Genomic DNA, 13,346 nt, shown 5'->3' with positions numbered 1-13,346 from the left:
CTGTGGAACTTGTTCAGTTTATGTCTCAATTGTTGAATCTTATGTTCATACAAATATTTACACATGTTAAGTTTGCTGAAAATAAATGCAGTTGACAGTGAGAGGACATTTCTTTTTTTGCTGATATTGTTAATATGGGCTATTTTTTGCTCTTTCCTGTGTTGCTCATCAGAGATAGACATAATATGGAAAAGAACATACAAAGCAATGAAACACAAAATACATTATTTATTAGTCAATTGGTGTGTGTAAGTGCGTGTGTGCTGCTGGGTTGAAGCAATCAACCCACAGGTTTGGCTCTCATCCCTTCCAGGCTTTTGGAAGGTAGGGTGGACAATGAGCCTGTCATAGTGGATGTAAGCAATATCCCCATGCGCTCCGGCAGCTTTCATGCCTGGGACACATTCTTTCCTCTTCTGGCTCACAGCTTCAGGATAGTCCTTGTTGAGGAAGATGTACATTCCTCTCAAGTTCTTGGCTCTTTCAAGAACAGTTACCTTGTCCTTGAACCTCAGGAACTTGAACACTATCTGCCTGGGCCTGTCACCTGGGCCGGTGGTGGGTTTTCCAGTCCTGTGGGTGCACTCCCCCTCAATCTTCCTGAGGTCCATCTTCAGGTTCTCAGTGATCCTTTCCCTCCAGGTCTTATGTGAAGATTCAGCAATTTCGTCCGCAACATTGTGCCGCCTTGATTGTGCCTCGAGATAATCAGATTTCTCCGTCATTGTTATCATGGATTCACAACATTAACTGATGTCCTCTTAAAGACTTACAGATTTCTGTCATCTTGTTGTTCTGCTGGTAAACTCAAATGCAAACTGTTCTTCAGGTCCTAGAACTCACAGGTCAAATTGTTAGTTATTTTATTAGTTGATTCCACCAGTATTTGGACACTTGAAGCTATTTTCTTGTTGTTGTAACAACTGCTTGTAGAAATCTTATTGTTCATTTAAGGATCTTTCACCTGTGATAGAGAGACACCGCTGTCCTCAACAGTACTCCCACCGGCTTCAGTCTTTGTCATGGTAGGAACGTAGGCTACGCTGTTACTCCTTGCAGTTCCAGACAGGGCAGGTTACAGGGCAGATGGAATCAGTAACAAACAGCAAGGATTCAAACAGTCACACTCCAGGAACAATCAGTGGTCCTAGCCGCAAGGCCTGTGCACTGTTTACAAGCTGCTAAGGAAACTTGGCTAGCTTGATAGCTAGGCTAGCATCTGCCCCAACGAGGGAACAATTACCTATTTCTCTGGAAGAAAATAGACCTGCTATTGTTCCCTGTAATACAGTGAATGTCCCACATCTTAATGTGATGTTACAGTATATGATGACAATTATTTGAAACTAAGTCAGTTAATTCATAGTCATTTTGCAAAAGAAAGCCACGAGAAAGCTACACGTTTCAATGCATGGCACCTTGATGTTTGTCCAGCACCACATAAATTAGATGAGCTATGGGAGAAAAACAAATTCTTTATTGCAGCCTGGTAATGTGTCTTCCTATAGCTCCACTGCAGCTGGAGCCCACAGTGAGTTGGCCATTTGTCTGTGTCCCCAGCATGTCCCACGCACACACCCACCCAAACCACAAACCAGCATCTTGAAAAGAGATTCAGTCGACTGCTTAATCTCTCTGTTATGCCTAGCTGTGATTAATTGACCAAAGTGTTTCTTATGGAGGGACCCACCACAGCCACTCACACAACCATCACATACCACATTAATAAATGTTTGTACACACTCGCTCACTCACTGTTTGAGCTAACAAAATGGCGGACAAGCCTCAAAGTCTGTAGCCAACAACCATACATAAACGAAAGACAATAAACAGACGCACACAAATTTCTACAAACAATTTTGTGATATAAAACTTTTACATTTCATGTATTTGAAAATGTCTACATTCGTCAGTTCAAAATAACAGTTTGTAATTTGATGTATTCGGAAAACAAAATGACCAAGTTTAGTGTCTGTAAGGAGATGCTATGAGGTTAAATGCTAACTTGGCGTTCTTACTCATTACAGTGTCAACGGTTTCGGAATGACACTATATCATTTGATTTTTATCATCTGTAATATCTTCTCCTACAATTAGCCCAGTCGGTGAGATGATTTAGAGAGCTGTCAGTGAATAGACATCACGGTGTGAAAGGACCCTTAGATCAATACACCAGTATCCCTCAAAGACCCCTGGAGCATGTCATTAAGTCCACAGCTCTCTTCCCAGGGCTTAACAATCATGTTTGACTGCAACTAGGCAGCTTACTGACCCCCATCAATACACCATCATTCAGTTTCTATTATAACCAACCCAGTCACTAGATACTTGAAATCCTAACCCGAAGCAACCAAACCATTTGATATACACTGTAAGGTGGGGTTAATCTAAAAACAGTTTGAATACCTTAAATGTGCTTTTTTTTAAACACATAGCTTACCTTTCAGAAAGGTGTAGCTAGTAGTATGCAGATAAACTCTTTAGTAAATTTGATAAATGAGAAACACTTGTCTGGTCTAGTCTGAGAGAACTGGGTCTGGATGATAGATGAAGGAGCAGCACTGTGTAAAGGAGAGCATGTCCCTGTGACTTCTTCCTGTGAGCTCCTCTGTCTTTCAACATCCGTTTTCTCCTCCTGCCTCTCATCTTGGCCCGAGCCTCCCTCCTTGTCTCTGGAGTCTAATCTGTCTCTATATCAAGCACCCTCTTTAGTTAGAGACCTCCACCCCTCCACCTCATCCCTCCATCCCCTGTCCTCCTCCACTTTGCCACATCGTCTATATTCTATTTCTCTCTTCTTGTCTACCTAATTGGTGGGTGAACACCACGAAGTAGCCCTCTCTCCAATGTCCCATGGTCCTGAAGGGCCTCTTCTCACTCGTTCTCTCTCCCACTGCCCATCTCCTCCACCTCCACCCCATCCTTCTCTTCCACTCCTCTGTTCATTATTCATTAAGTTTCCCTTTGGAGCCAGTGAGATCGAAAGCACTGCTGAATTCAGAGGCGGACTCCACAGCTGGCCCTGGGGTAACTGAGAGATGGAATGGGTGTGTGTGTTTGCATTCGTGCGTGTGTTTGTTAGAAGGACAGCGAATTTGGGGAGACAAGTATGACTGAGAGAAGGAGAGATATGTGGATGAATATGGAGTTTAACATAGATAAATATAGCAAGAGACAGAGAGGGTTATGAGGGTAATGTGAAATACAGAGGGTGGTGCAAGCCTGACAGACATGTTCTAAGCCCTCAGTTTACCAGTCAGAGATCTCCTCCTCCTAGAGCTGCTGCAGTCGTAGTCATGCAGGATTGGAGGATGGCCCATACTGTACACACATACACTCCCTCAATCCACCTCTCTCACACACACACATACACACACACGGTGAGGGAGACAGCGAGAGGGAGAGAGGGCTCTCCGCTAGCCGGCCACTAAGCAATGCCCCAGAGAGACAGACAGAGGTAGAGAGATGGAAAAAGGGAGTGAGAAAAAGAGAAAGAAAATGGTGAGGGGTACACAGAAAGTCCTGCTCATTCCTCCTCACAAGCCGACAGCTGTCATATCTGTCAGAAGAAGTCCCACCAGGTATGGAAAATGTTTTAAGGTATGTGCGCATGTGTGAAAGAGAGAGAGAGAGAGAGAGAGAGAGAGAGAGAGAGAGAGAGAGAGAGAGAGAGAGAGAGAGAGAGAGAGAGAGAGAGAGAGAGAGAGAGAGAGAGAGAGAGAGAGAGAGATGAACAAAGCAAGGAGCGAGGGTGTTTATAGCAAGTCATTTTTGGGTGAGTGTGTGGATGTGTGTGTGTTAGAGAGAGAGGGAGAGAGAGAGAGAGAGAGAGATAAAGAAAGCATGGAGTGAGGGGGTTTATTGCAAGTCATTTTTTGGTGATAATGACTGCACTTGCAGTCTCCGGTGATGTGCATGTTGTAAGCCTTCTTCTCTATCCCTCACTGGAGTTAAAGATTGATGCTACTGCCACTGCTACAGCTGATGTAAGGGAGTGTGAGAGAGTGTGAGTTTTGATATCTGATCCATCTGATGCATGGGCAGCGCTAGCTCCAGACAAATATAAATGCACTGCAGGAAACGGGACTCAACTCATTGATTTCTTATCCATTATTAGCAGAGGTCTTTCTCCGCATCAAATTTCATCTCTCTCTGATTTATTATTATAATTTTTTGTTGTTGAAAAAGAACAGCATACAGGCTGTTGTGTTGGAATGCATAGAAATGTGGAGAAATGTTTGACTGTTATTAAATGTTATCGAAAAACTACAGCATATTCGTAGTTGTATGGAAATAAATGCTATGGAAATACGATGGGTTGCTAGCTATGAAAAAACACGAGTCAACTGTTGGATGTTGAGTTGTTCCTGAACCGGTTTCTACCTCGTCAGACTCTGCTCAGTGTTTATATTGTAATTGTTATCTCTGTCTAGAAAGGTGTGCTCAACTGCAGGAGGGATGGCAGTGAAATGTTTTTAATATTTCCATTGGAGTGTGAGCTAGTTTATGGAAGCACTGTTGTTGTTGTTGTCGTAGTTGTTTTTTTGTTTTTTTTTTGCTTTCACAACAGCCGTTGAGCATCAAATCATTGCACTACATATTAATGCTTATGTAAAACTTCTGTCAGAGTATTTCCACATTCCACATTAGGAACTGAATATCTGTATTCTGACCTGACAGTTCAAGCCCTCCATTGTGGTGTCGTTTCATTGTATAACCTGGGCTGACCTTCAATGATTGCGTTCAATTTCCGTGAATGCTCGTGAGAGGTTGGTTTAGTGAGGATGGTTTTGGGAGTATGCTGTACTGGCTTTCATCACTTAAAATTCTGAAGGAATCAATCAATAAATGTGTGATGCAAACTGGACATCCAGGACTGGTTTCCCAGACACAGATTAAGCCTAATCATGTACTACACACACAACACTTTAAATGGAGAATCTAAATTGAGTATTCTTCTTAATCCAGGACTATAGGTTTAATCTGTGTCCAGGAAACAACCCCTAGAGGATAATGACAATTGCATGATGACCTCTCATGATCACTCTAAGCTAGTTTAAGGGTATATAGCGCTTTTATTCTGAAAATAAGACCTTGGAAAATGATGAAAAGTAGGACTTGATAGTAGAATAATCCCCATCTCTTCCTGCAGTCTTGAACAGTGGCTCTGTTTAAGTAGGTGTTTGAAGCACAGACCTTGGTGTCAATATGACGGTCATTGATGTAGGGCACATGTGTCAAACTCATTCCACGCAGGGCCGAGTGCCTGCTGGTTTTTGCTCCTCCCTTGTACTTGATTGATTAATTAAGGTCACTGATTAGTAAGGAACTCCCCTCATCTGGTTATCTACAGTAGGTCTTAATTGAAAGGAGAAATTAAAAACCAGCAGATACTGGGCCCTGTAAATGGTATGCATCAGTCTTGCAATGGCTCAAGCTTGCTTTCTCTAGAGACATACCTGAAACATAATGGCACAAATGGTTGCCCTGCATAACCCAAGTGGGCACTACACTTGGTGGCGGATGACGTGAGTTTCCCCCTTACTATGTAAAGGGCTTTGAGCACTTAGGTGGAAAAAGCATTATATAAATGCAATCCTTTATTATTATGGTTGATTATTATTATGATTATTATTACAGTAGTACTAAAAGACTGAATCTACATTTAACACTGTTGCAGTGTCTATACGGTCCACACTTTTCAGTTCTAAATTAACACACTGCTTAGAGTAAAACCTTATTTGCATATTCTCCAGAGTGCCTTGCCTTTCGAGTGAATTTTAGACTTACCACCCATGACCATATTTGTTAGTGACATAGACATGGATGTTGCATTCATCCATCCTCTGTCCTGGGCTGTTTCTTGCTGTTGTTGACCAGACTTGAACTTGGAGGGGAGTGGTCATGCCTGCAGGCCTGTAGTTTGTGCAGTGAAAGCATCCGATTTGGATTGGAAAGGTTTTTTAGTGTTGATGTGGGGGTGGTTGAGCAACACTGGGCTGTGACTGGAGCAGAGATGGTTGGAAAAGTAGGGGGATTAGGCATTGAGGAGGATGTCATGGAGTGTAATGATGGGGGGAAAGGTGGAGTAAGAGTAGTGTGAGTAGATGTGAAGAAGAGGAAGACCGAGGTTCTTTGCAGGTCTCATCAGAGGAGAGTAGTGATGAGAGAGGTTTAGTTCGCAGTGTTGTGCAAATAGAAGTGGAGTTCAAGGTGTTGGTGAAGTTTGAGGACAAGTGTTGAGTCACTGCGGTAAGTCCGATCGTATTAGCTAGTGATTTGAAGAGTAAAGTAGGAGAGGTTGTGTCTGCTAAAAGTCTTGGATGAGGTGTGTTGATGCTAAACAGTGTGAGAAGGCTCACAAACTCAAGCAGGTATGAAAACGTGTGGTGTATAGTAGCATATCGGATCAAACCGAACGGCAGTGGGTAAAGGGAGTTATTACGGGAGTTCCAGAAATTCTTAACATGAAAGAAATAAAGGACCACTTGAAGGGTTGATGACATGAGAAGGGAAGAAGGAGGATGGCCTATCAGTGCTACTTAACTTACAGGATCCGGTACTGACAGAAGAAGTTGGGTATATGAGTTGCTATTTGCAAGCTTATGTTCTGAAACCATTGCGTTGCTATAACTGTCAAAGGTTTGGGCATGTGGTGGTGGTGTGTAAAGGCAAAAGGAGATGTGTGAAGTGAGGGGGAAAACATGCTTATGGGGAATGTGTAGATTGGGTCCAGTTAAAGTGCTGTAACTGTGGGGGCACTCATAGTGTGGGGGTTGTGCAGAGAGGAAAAGACAGGTGGAAGCGCAGCAGATGAGGAGTGTAAAAGTGTAAAATCTCATATACAGAAGCAGTGTAGGTAGTTCACACAGAGACAAGCGGGGCACCTAGAAGAACAGGTATTCCTGGACAGATTGGGATGCAGGTTGGGGGTGATGTAGGGAGCAGAATGGGGGAGAACACAAGAGTAGATATGTAGAAGATTGTTAGATTCGTAACAGCAGCAATCAACTGCATGGTAAGTGAGAAATCTAAAAAAGTGGATTGAGATAATTTTGGATCAGGCAGTAAAGTATCTAGGGATCACAGGATTGACATGGGGAAATCTGAGGGATGACCTCGAGATTGAAAAGAAGATAATTCAGGAATCATGTCTTGGTTCAGTTTAATAAGGGCGTTAATCCTCCAATGGAACATGAGAAGTTTGATAGCCAATGGAAAAGAGTTCTAGCAGTTTCTTGAGGATTTATCAGCTAAACTAGATGTGATATGTCTCCAGGAGACATGGTTTAAAGCTACTCTAGATGTTCTAGTTGAGCAGGAGTATGTAGTGGTAGAAGTGTGGTTGGGAGGGGAATCTGGTAATAGTAAACTTTTACAACCTGTGTAAGTGACTAGAGTTGATGGTCCTTGGGAGTGTAGAAGGTCAAGATAGGAGACAGGTGATGTGGTGTGGGGATTTTAATGCCCAAAGTACACTCTGGGGAGGGTCACAGAGTTATGTAAATGGTAAAAGTGGAAATGAATCTGGCCTGGATCTTGCTCTGATCTCGAGTTCAATGGCAGGCAGATGTAGTTGGGAGGTATGGGAGGAATTTACAGGGGGTAGTGATAACTACCCAATCATGTGTACTGTCGGAATGAGGGTGGAAGATACAGCAGGAAATTAGATGAGGAGATGGATATTTGGGAAAGCAGAAGGGGTCAGTTTCAGGAGTTGCGTGAACAGGGGCTGTTGCCGTTGGTTCTCAGTGCAGATGTATATAGAAACAGTGAATGATGTAGTAAGAGGAGCAACAGTAGGGTCCGGAAGGCAGGTAACACCCATAGGTACACAGGGGAGAATGAGGAAGGTAGTTCCCTTGGGGAGTGAAGAGTGCAGAGACGCTGTGAAGAGTATGAACGAGCCTTTCAGGATGTTGAAAAGGTTCTATAACTACCAGTAACTGATACAGTATAAACAAGCACAAGCAGTAGTAAGGAGGATCATGATATGATGTTGAAGAAGGGCCTGCTTATCAAACTGGATAAAATGGGCGTTGAAGGAAGGGTTTTTAACTGGATAAATGACTTATTCTTTCGACGCTCAATACAAGTGAGGGTGGGGAGCTCTATGTCAAAAATGTATGAGATAGATAATGGTACCCCCCCCAGTGAAGTGTGATTAGTCCTTTATTGTTATCCATTATGATTGATGATGTATCTCCCAGGTGAGACCAGTTATTGGGAGGTCATTGTTTGCAGATTATGGGGCGCTATGGAAGAGAGGGAGAAATATTTCCCATACAGTCGGAAGAGTTCAAGATGTGATCAGAGAAGTTCAGCAGTGGTCCCTCAGGTGGTGCTTCAAGTTCTCAGTTGAGAAAACACACCCTGTGTTCTTTACTACAAAGAAGGTTGGGGAGGAAATATGCCTGAAGCTGTACGGGAGGAATCTGGAGAGGGTGGGAGTGTTTAGGTTCCTGGGGATCTGGTCTGACACTCGAATGACATGGGTGGAACATATTAACAGAGTAGTTATCAAAGGAAGGAAAATATGCGTTGACTGTTAGGAATGGAGTGGTGGGGGGGAATAGACTTTTATTAGGATCCCATTGCCTGTTTCAAAAGCAGCAGCTACTCTTCCTGGGGTCCACCCAAAACAGGAAACATAATAGAGAATGACAAAATACAGAACATCATTAGACAAGAACAGCTCAAGAACAGAACTACATACATTTTTAAAAAGGCACACGTAGCGTACATATCAATGCAGACACACAAACGATCTAGGGGAAATAGGTGTTGCTTTATCTGTTTTTTTAATCCAGGTTTGCTGTTTTTTGAGCAATATGAGATGGAAGGAAGTTCCATGCAATAAGGGCTCTATATAATACTGTACAATTTCTTGAATTTGTTCTGGATTTAGGGACTATGAAAAGACCCCTGGTGGCATGTCTGGTGGGATAAGTGTGTCTGTCAGAGCTGTGTGTAGATTGAATATGCAAACAATTTGGGATTTGCAACACATTAATGTTTCTTATAAAAAGAAGTGATGCAGTCAGTCTCTCCTCTCTCCTCAACTCTTAGCCAAGAGAGACTGGCATGCATGGCATTTATGTCAGCCCTCTGATTACAATTAAGAGCAAAATGTGCCGCTCTATTCTGGGCCAGTTGCAGGTTAACTAGGTCTTTCCTTGCAGCACTGGACCACACGACTGGACAAAAATCAAGATTAGACAAAACTAGAGCCTGCAGAACTTGCTTTTTGGAGTGTGGTATCAAAAAAGCAGAGCACCTCTTTATTAAGGCTTGACCTCTCCCCATCTTTGCAACCATTGAATCTATATGTTTTGACCATGACAGTTTACAATCTAAGGTAACGCCAGGTAATTTATTATCCTCAACTTGTTCAACCGCCACACCATTCATTACCAGATTCAGCTGTCTAGCACTTAGGGAATGATTTGTACCAAATACAATGCTCTTAGTTTCAGAGATGTTCAGGACCAGTTAATAACTGGCCACCCATTCCAAAACAGACCTCAACTCTTTGTTAACTTCTTGGGGCTATGTGGGACGCTAGCGTGCCACCCGTGGTGCACCCTATCAACAGCAGGTGCATTTCAAGAGCGGCAAATTTGAAACCAAATAAATGTCAAAATTCAAATTTTTCAAACATACAACTATCTTACACCCTTTGAAAGATAAACATCTCCTTAATCTAACCACGTTGTCCGATTTCGAAAAGGTTTTACGGCGAAAGCATAAAGTTAGATTATGTTAGGAGAGTACATTGACAATAGCTGTGTGTAATGTTTTGTCAATTCAAAGACAGGCGTCACCAAAACCATAAAACCAGCTAAAATGATGCACTAACCTTTAACAATCTCCATCAGATGACACTCCTAGGACATTATGTTAGACAATAAATGCATTTTTAGTTCTATCAAGTTCATATTTATATCCAAAAACAGCGGTTTACTATGGCGTTGATGTTCAGGAAATCGTTTCCCTCCAATAACCGGCAGTCAAGTCAGCACCACAAATTAAATAATTAAAATTAGAAAACATTGGTAAAATATTATATTGTCATTTAAAGAATTATAGATTTACATCTCTTGAACGCAATCAACTTGCCAGATTTAAAAATAACCTTACTGGGAAATCACACTTTGCAATAATCTGAGCACTGCGCCCAGAAAAATACGCTTTGCTATACAGACAAACGGCCATGTTGGAGAGATCTAAAATCGAAAATACTATGTAAATAATCCATTACCTTTGATTCTCTTCATCAGATGTCACTTCCAGGCATCCCAGGTCCATAACGAATGTAGTTTTGTTCAAAAAAGCTCATCATTTATGTCCAAAAAGCTCCGTGTTGTTAGCACATGATCTAAGCCAGCCGGACTTCTCGTCATGAACGAGGGGAAAAAAATATATTTACGTTCGTTCAAACATGTCAAACGTTGTATAGCATAAATAATTACTGCCTTTTTTAACCAGAACATGAATAATATTCAAGGTGGACGAATGCATTCTCTTTTATAACGTATTGGAACGAGGGTACCCAACATGAACTCGCGCGCCAGAGTCTAATCGGCCATCACCGTTCCAAGGCTCTTGTTCGGTCAGATCTCACAGTAAAAGACTCAAAACACTTTGTAAAGGCTGGTGACATCTAGTGGAAGCAATAGGAAGTGCCAAAACATTAATCAACCCCTGTGTGTTTCAATGGCATAGGCTTAAAGGTAATTCAACACATCAGGTATCCACTTCCTGTCAGAAAATGTCTCAGGGTTTTGCCTGCCAAATGAGTTCTGTTATACTCACAGACACCATTCAAACAGTTTTAGAAACTTTAGGGTGTTTTCTATCCATATATAATAAGTATATGCATATTCTAGTTACTGGGTAGGATTAGTAACCAGATTAAATCGGGTACGTTTTTTTATCCAGCCGTGAAAATACTGCCCCCTAGCCCCAACAGGTTAGGGTTTCAGTGACTTCCTTAGCTATGGTTGCTGATGCGTATATGGTTGAATCATCAGCATTCATGGACACACATGCTTTGTTTAACCTCTATGGGCTAGGGGGGACGCTAGCGTGCCACCCGTGGTGCACTCCATCAACAGCAGGTGCATTTCAAGAGCGGCAAATTTGAATCCAAATAAATGTCAAAATTCAAATTTTTCAAAAATACAACTATTTTACACCATTTAAAAGATAAACATCTCCTTAATCTAACCACGTTTTACGATTTCACAAAGGTTTTACGGCGAAAGCATAAATTTAGAGTATGTTAGGACAGTACATTTACAAGAGTTGTGTGTAATGTTTTGTCAAGTCAAAGACAGGGTCACCAAAACCATAAAACCAGCTAAAATGATGCACTAACCTTTTACAATCTCCATCAGATGACACTCCTAGGACATTATGTTAGACAATGCATGCATTTTTAGTTCTATCAAGTTCATATTTATATCCAAAAACAGCGTTTTACTATGGCATTGATGTTGAGGAAATCGTTTCCCTCCAATAACCGGCAGTCAAGTCAGCGTCACAAATTAAATAATTAAAATTAGAAAACATTGGTAAAATATTATATTGTCATTTAAAGAATTATAGATTTACATCTCTTGAACGCAATCAACTTGCCAGATTTAAAAATAACCTTACTGGGAAATCACACTTTGCAATAATCTGAGCACTGCGCCCAGAAAAATACGCGTTGCGATACAGACTAGACGTCATGTTGGGGAGATCTAAAATCGAAAATACTATGTAAATAATCCATTACCTTTGATTCTCTTCATCAGATGTCACTTCCAGGTATCACAGGTCCATAACGAATGTAGTTTTGTTCAAAAAAGCTCATCATTTATGTCCAAAAATCTCCGTCTTGTTAGCACATGATCTAAGCCAGCCGGACTTCTCGTCATGAACGAGGGGAAAAAATATATTTCCGTTCGTTCAAACATGTCAAACGTTGTATAGCATAAATCATTAGGGCCTTTTTTAACCAGAACATGAATAATATTCAAGGTGGACGAATGCATACTCTTTTATAACGTATTGGAACGAGGGTACCCAACATGAACTCGCGCGCCAGGTGTCTAATGGGACATCATCGTTCCATGGCTCTTGTTCGGTCAGATCTCCCTCCAGAAGACTCAAAACACTTTGTAAAGGCTGGTGACATCTAGTGGAAGCAATAGGAAGTGCCAAAATATTCCTCAGCCCCTGTGTTTTTCAATGGGATAGGTTTAAAGTCAATACAACACATCAGGTATCCACTTCCTGTCAGAAAATGTCTCAGGGTTTTGCCTGCCAAATGAGTTCTGTTATACTCACAGACACCATTCAAACAGTTTTAGAAACTTTAGAGTGTTTTCTATCCATATATAATAAGTATATGCATATTCTAGTTACTGGGTAGGATTAGTAACCAGATTAAATCGGGTACATTTTTTTTATCCAGACGTGCAAATGCTGCCCCCTAGCCCTAACAGGTTAATGCCAGTGGCAGGTCATTGGTAAAAATAGAAAAGGGTAGAGGGCCTAGAGAGCTGTCCTGTGGTGCACTACACATTACATGTTTGACATTAGCGACGCTTCCGTTAAAGAAAACCCTTTGAGTTCTATTAGATAGATATCTCTGAATCCACGATGTGGCAGAGGTTGAAAAGCCATAGCACTTAAGTGTTTTCAACAACAGGTTATGGTCAATAATATCAACGACTGCACTGAAATCTAACAGTACAGCTCCCACAATCTTCTTATTAGCAATTTCTTTCAACCAACCATCAGTCATTTGTGTCAGTGCAGTACACGTTGAGTGCGCTTCTCTATAAGCATGCTGAACGTCTGTTGTTAATTTGTTTACAGAGAAATAGCATTGTATTTGGTCAAACACAATTTTTTCCAACAGTTTGCTAAGAGCTGGCAGCAAGCTTATAGGTCTGCTGTTAGAACCAGTAAAGGCCGCTTTACCACTCTTGGGAAGCGGAATGACTTTGGCTTCCCTCCAGGCCTGAGGACAAATACTTTCCTCTAGGCTCAGATTAAAAATATGACAGATAGGAGTGGCTATAGAGTCAGCCACCATCGCCAGGAGGTTTGTCATCATTAATCGTGAACAATCATTTTTTACACCTCTCCCACACTAACTTTACAAAATTCAAACTAGCACTGCTTCTCTTTCATTATTAGTTTTTTATGCATGAATAAAATTGCTCAATGTTTGTCACGGGCATTTCCTGCCTACATTTGGCCATTTTGCCAATTAAATAATCATTAAAATAATTGCCAACATCAAATGGTTTTGTGATGAATAAGCAATCTGATTTGATGAAAGTTGAACT

The 13,346-nt window shown here is 41.5% G+C and overlaps 1 protein-coding gene across 1 annotated transcript in view; it reads left to right on the top strand.

Moving 5' to 3' along the window:
* Nucleotides 1–3,017: 3,017 nt before the first annotated feature.
* The window catches only part of LOC106590046 (cadherin-18), a 215,459-nt gene continuing 205,130 nt past the window's right edge, over nucleotides 3,018–13,346 (top strand). Inside the window, exon 1 of the mRNA XM_014180558.3 lies at nucleotides 3,018–3,581. The gene's annotated coding sequence lies outside the window, so the exon portion shown is untranslated. The remainder of the gene's footprint in view (nucleotides 3,582–13,346) is intronic.

The sequence above is a fragment of the Salmo salar genome, chromosome 29, assembly GCF_965601325.2.
Source record: "Salmo salar chromosome 29, fSalSal1, whole genome shotgun sequence".
Classification (NCBI taxonomy): Eukaryota; Metazoa; Chordata; class Actinopteri; order Salmoniformes; family Salmonidae; genus Salmo; species Salmo salar.
This window is presented reverse-complemented; position numbering and strand designations above follow the sequence as displayed.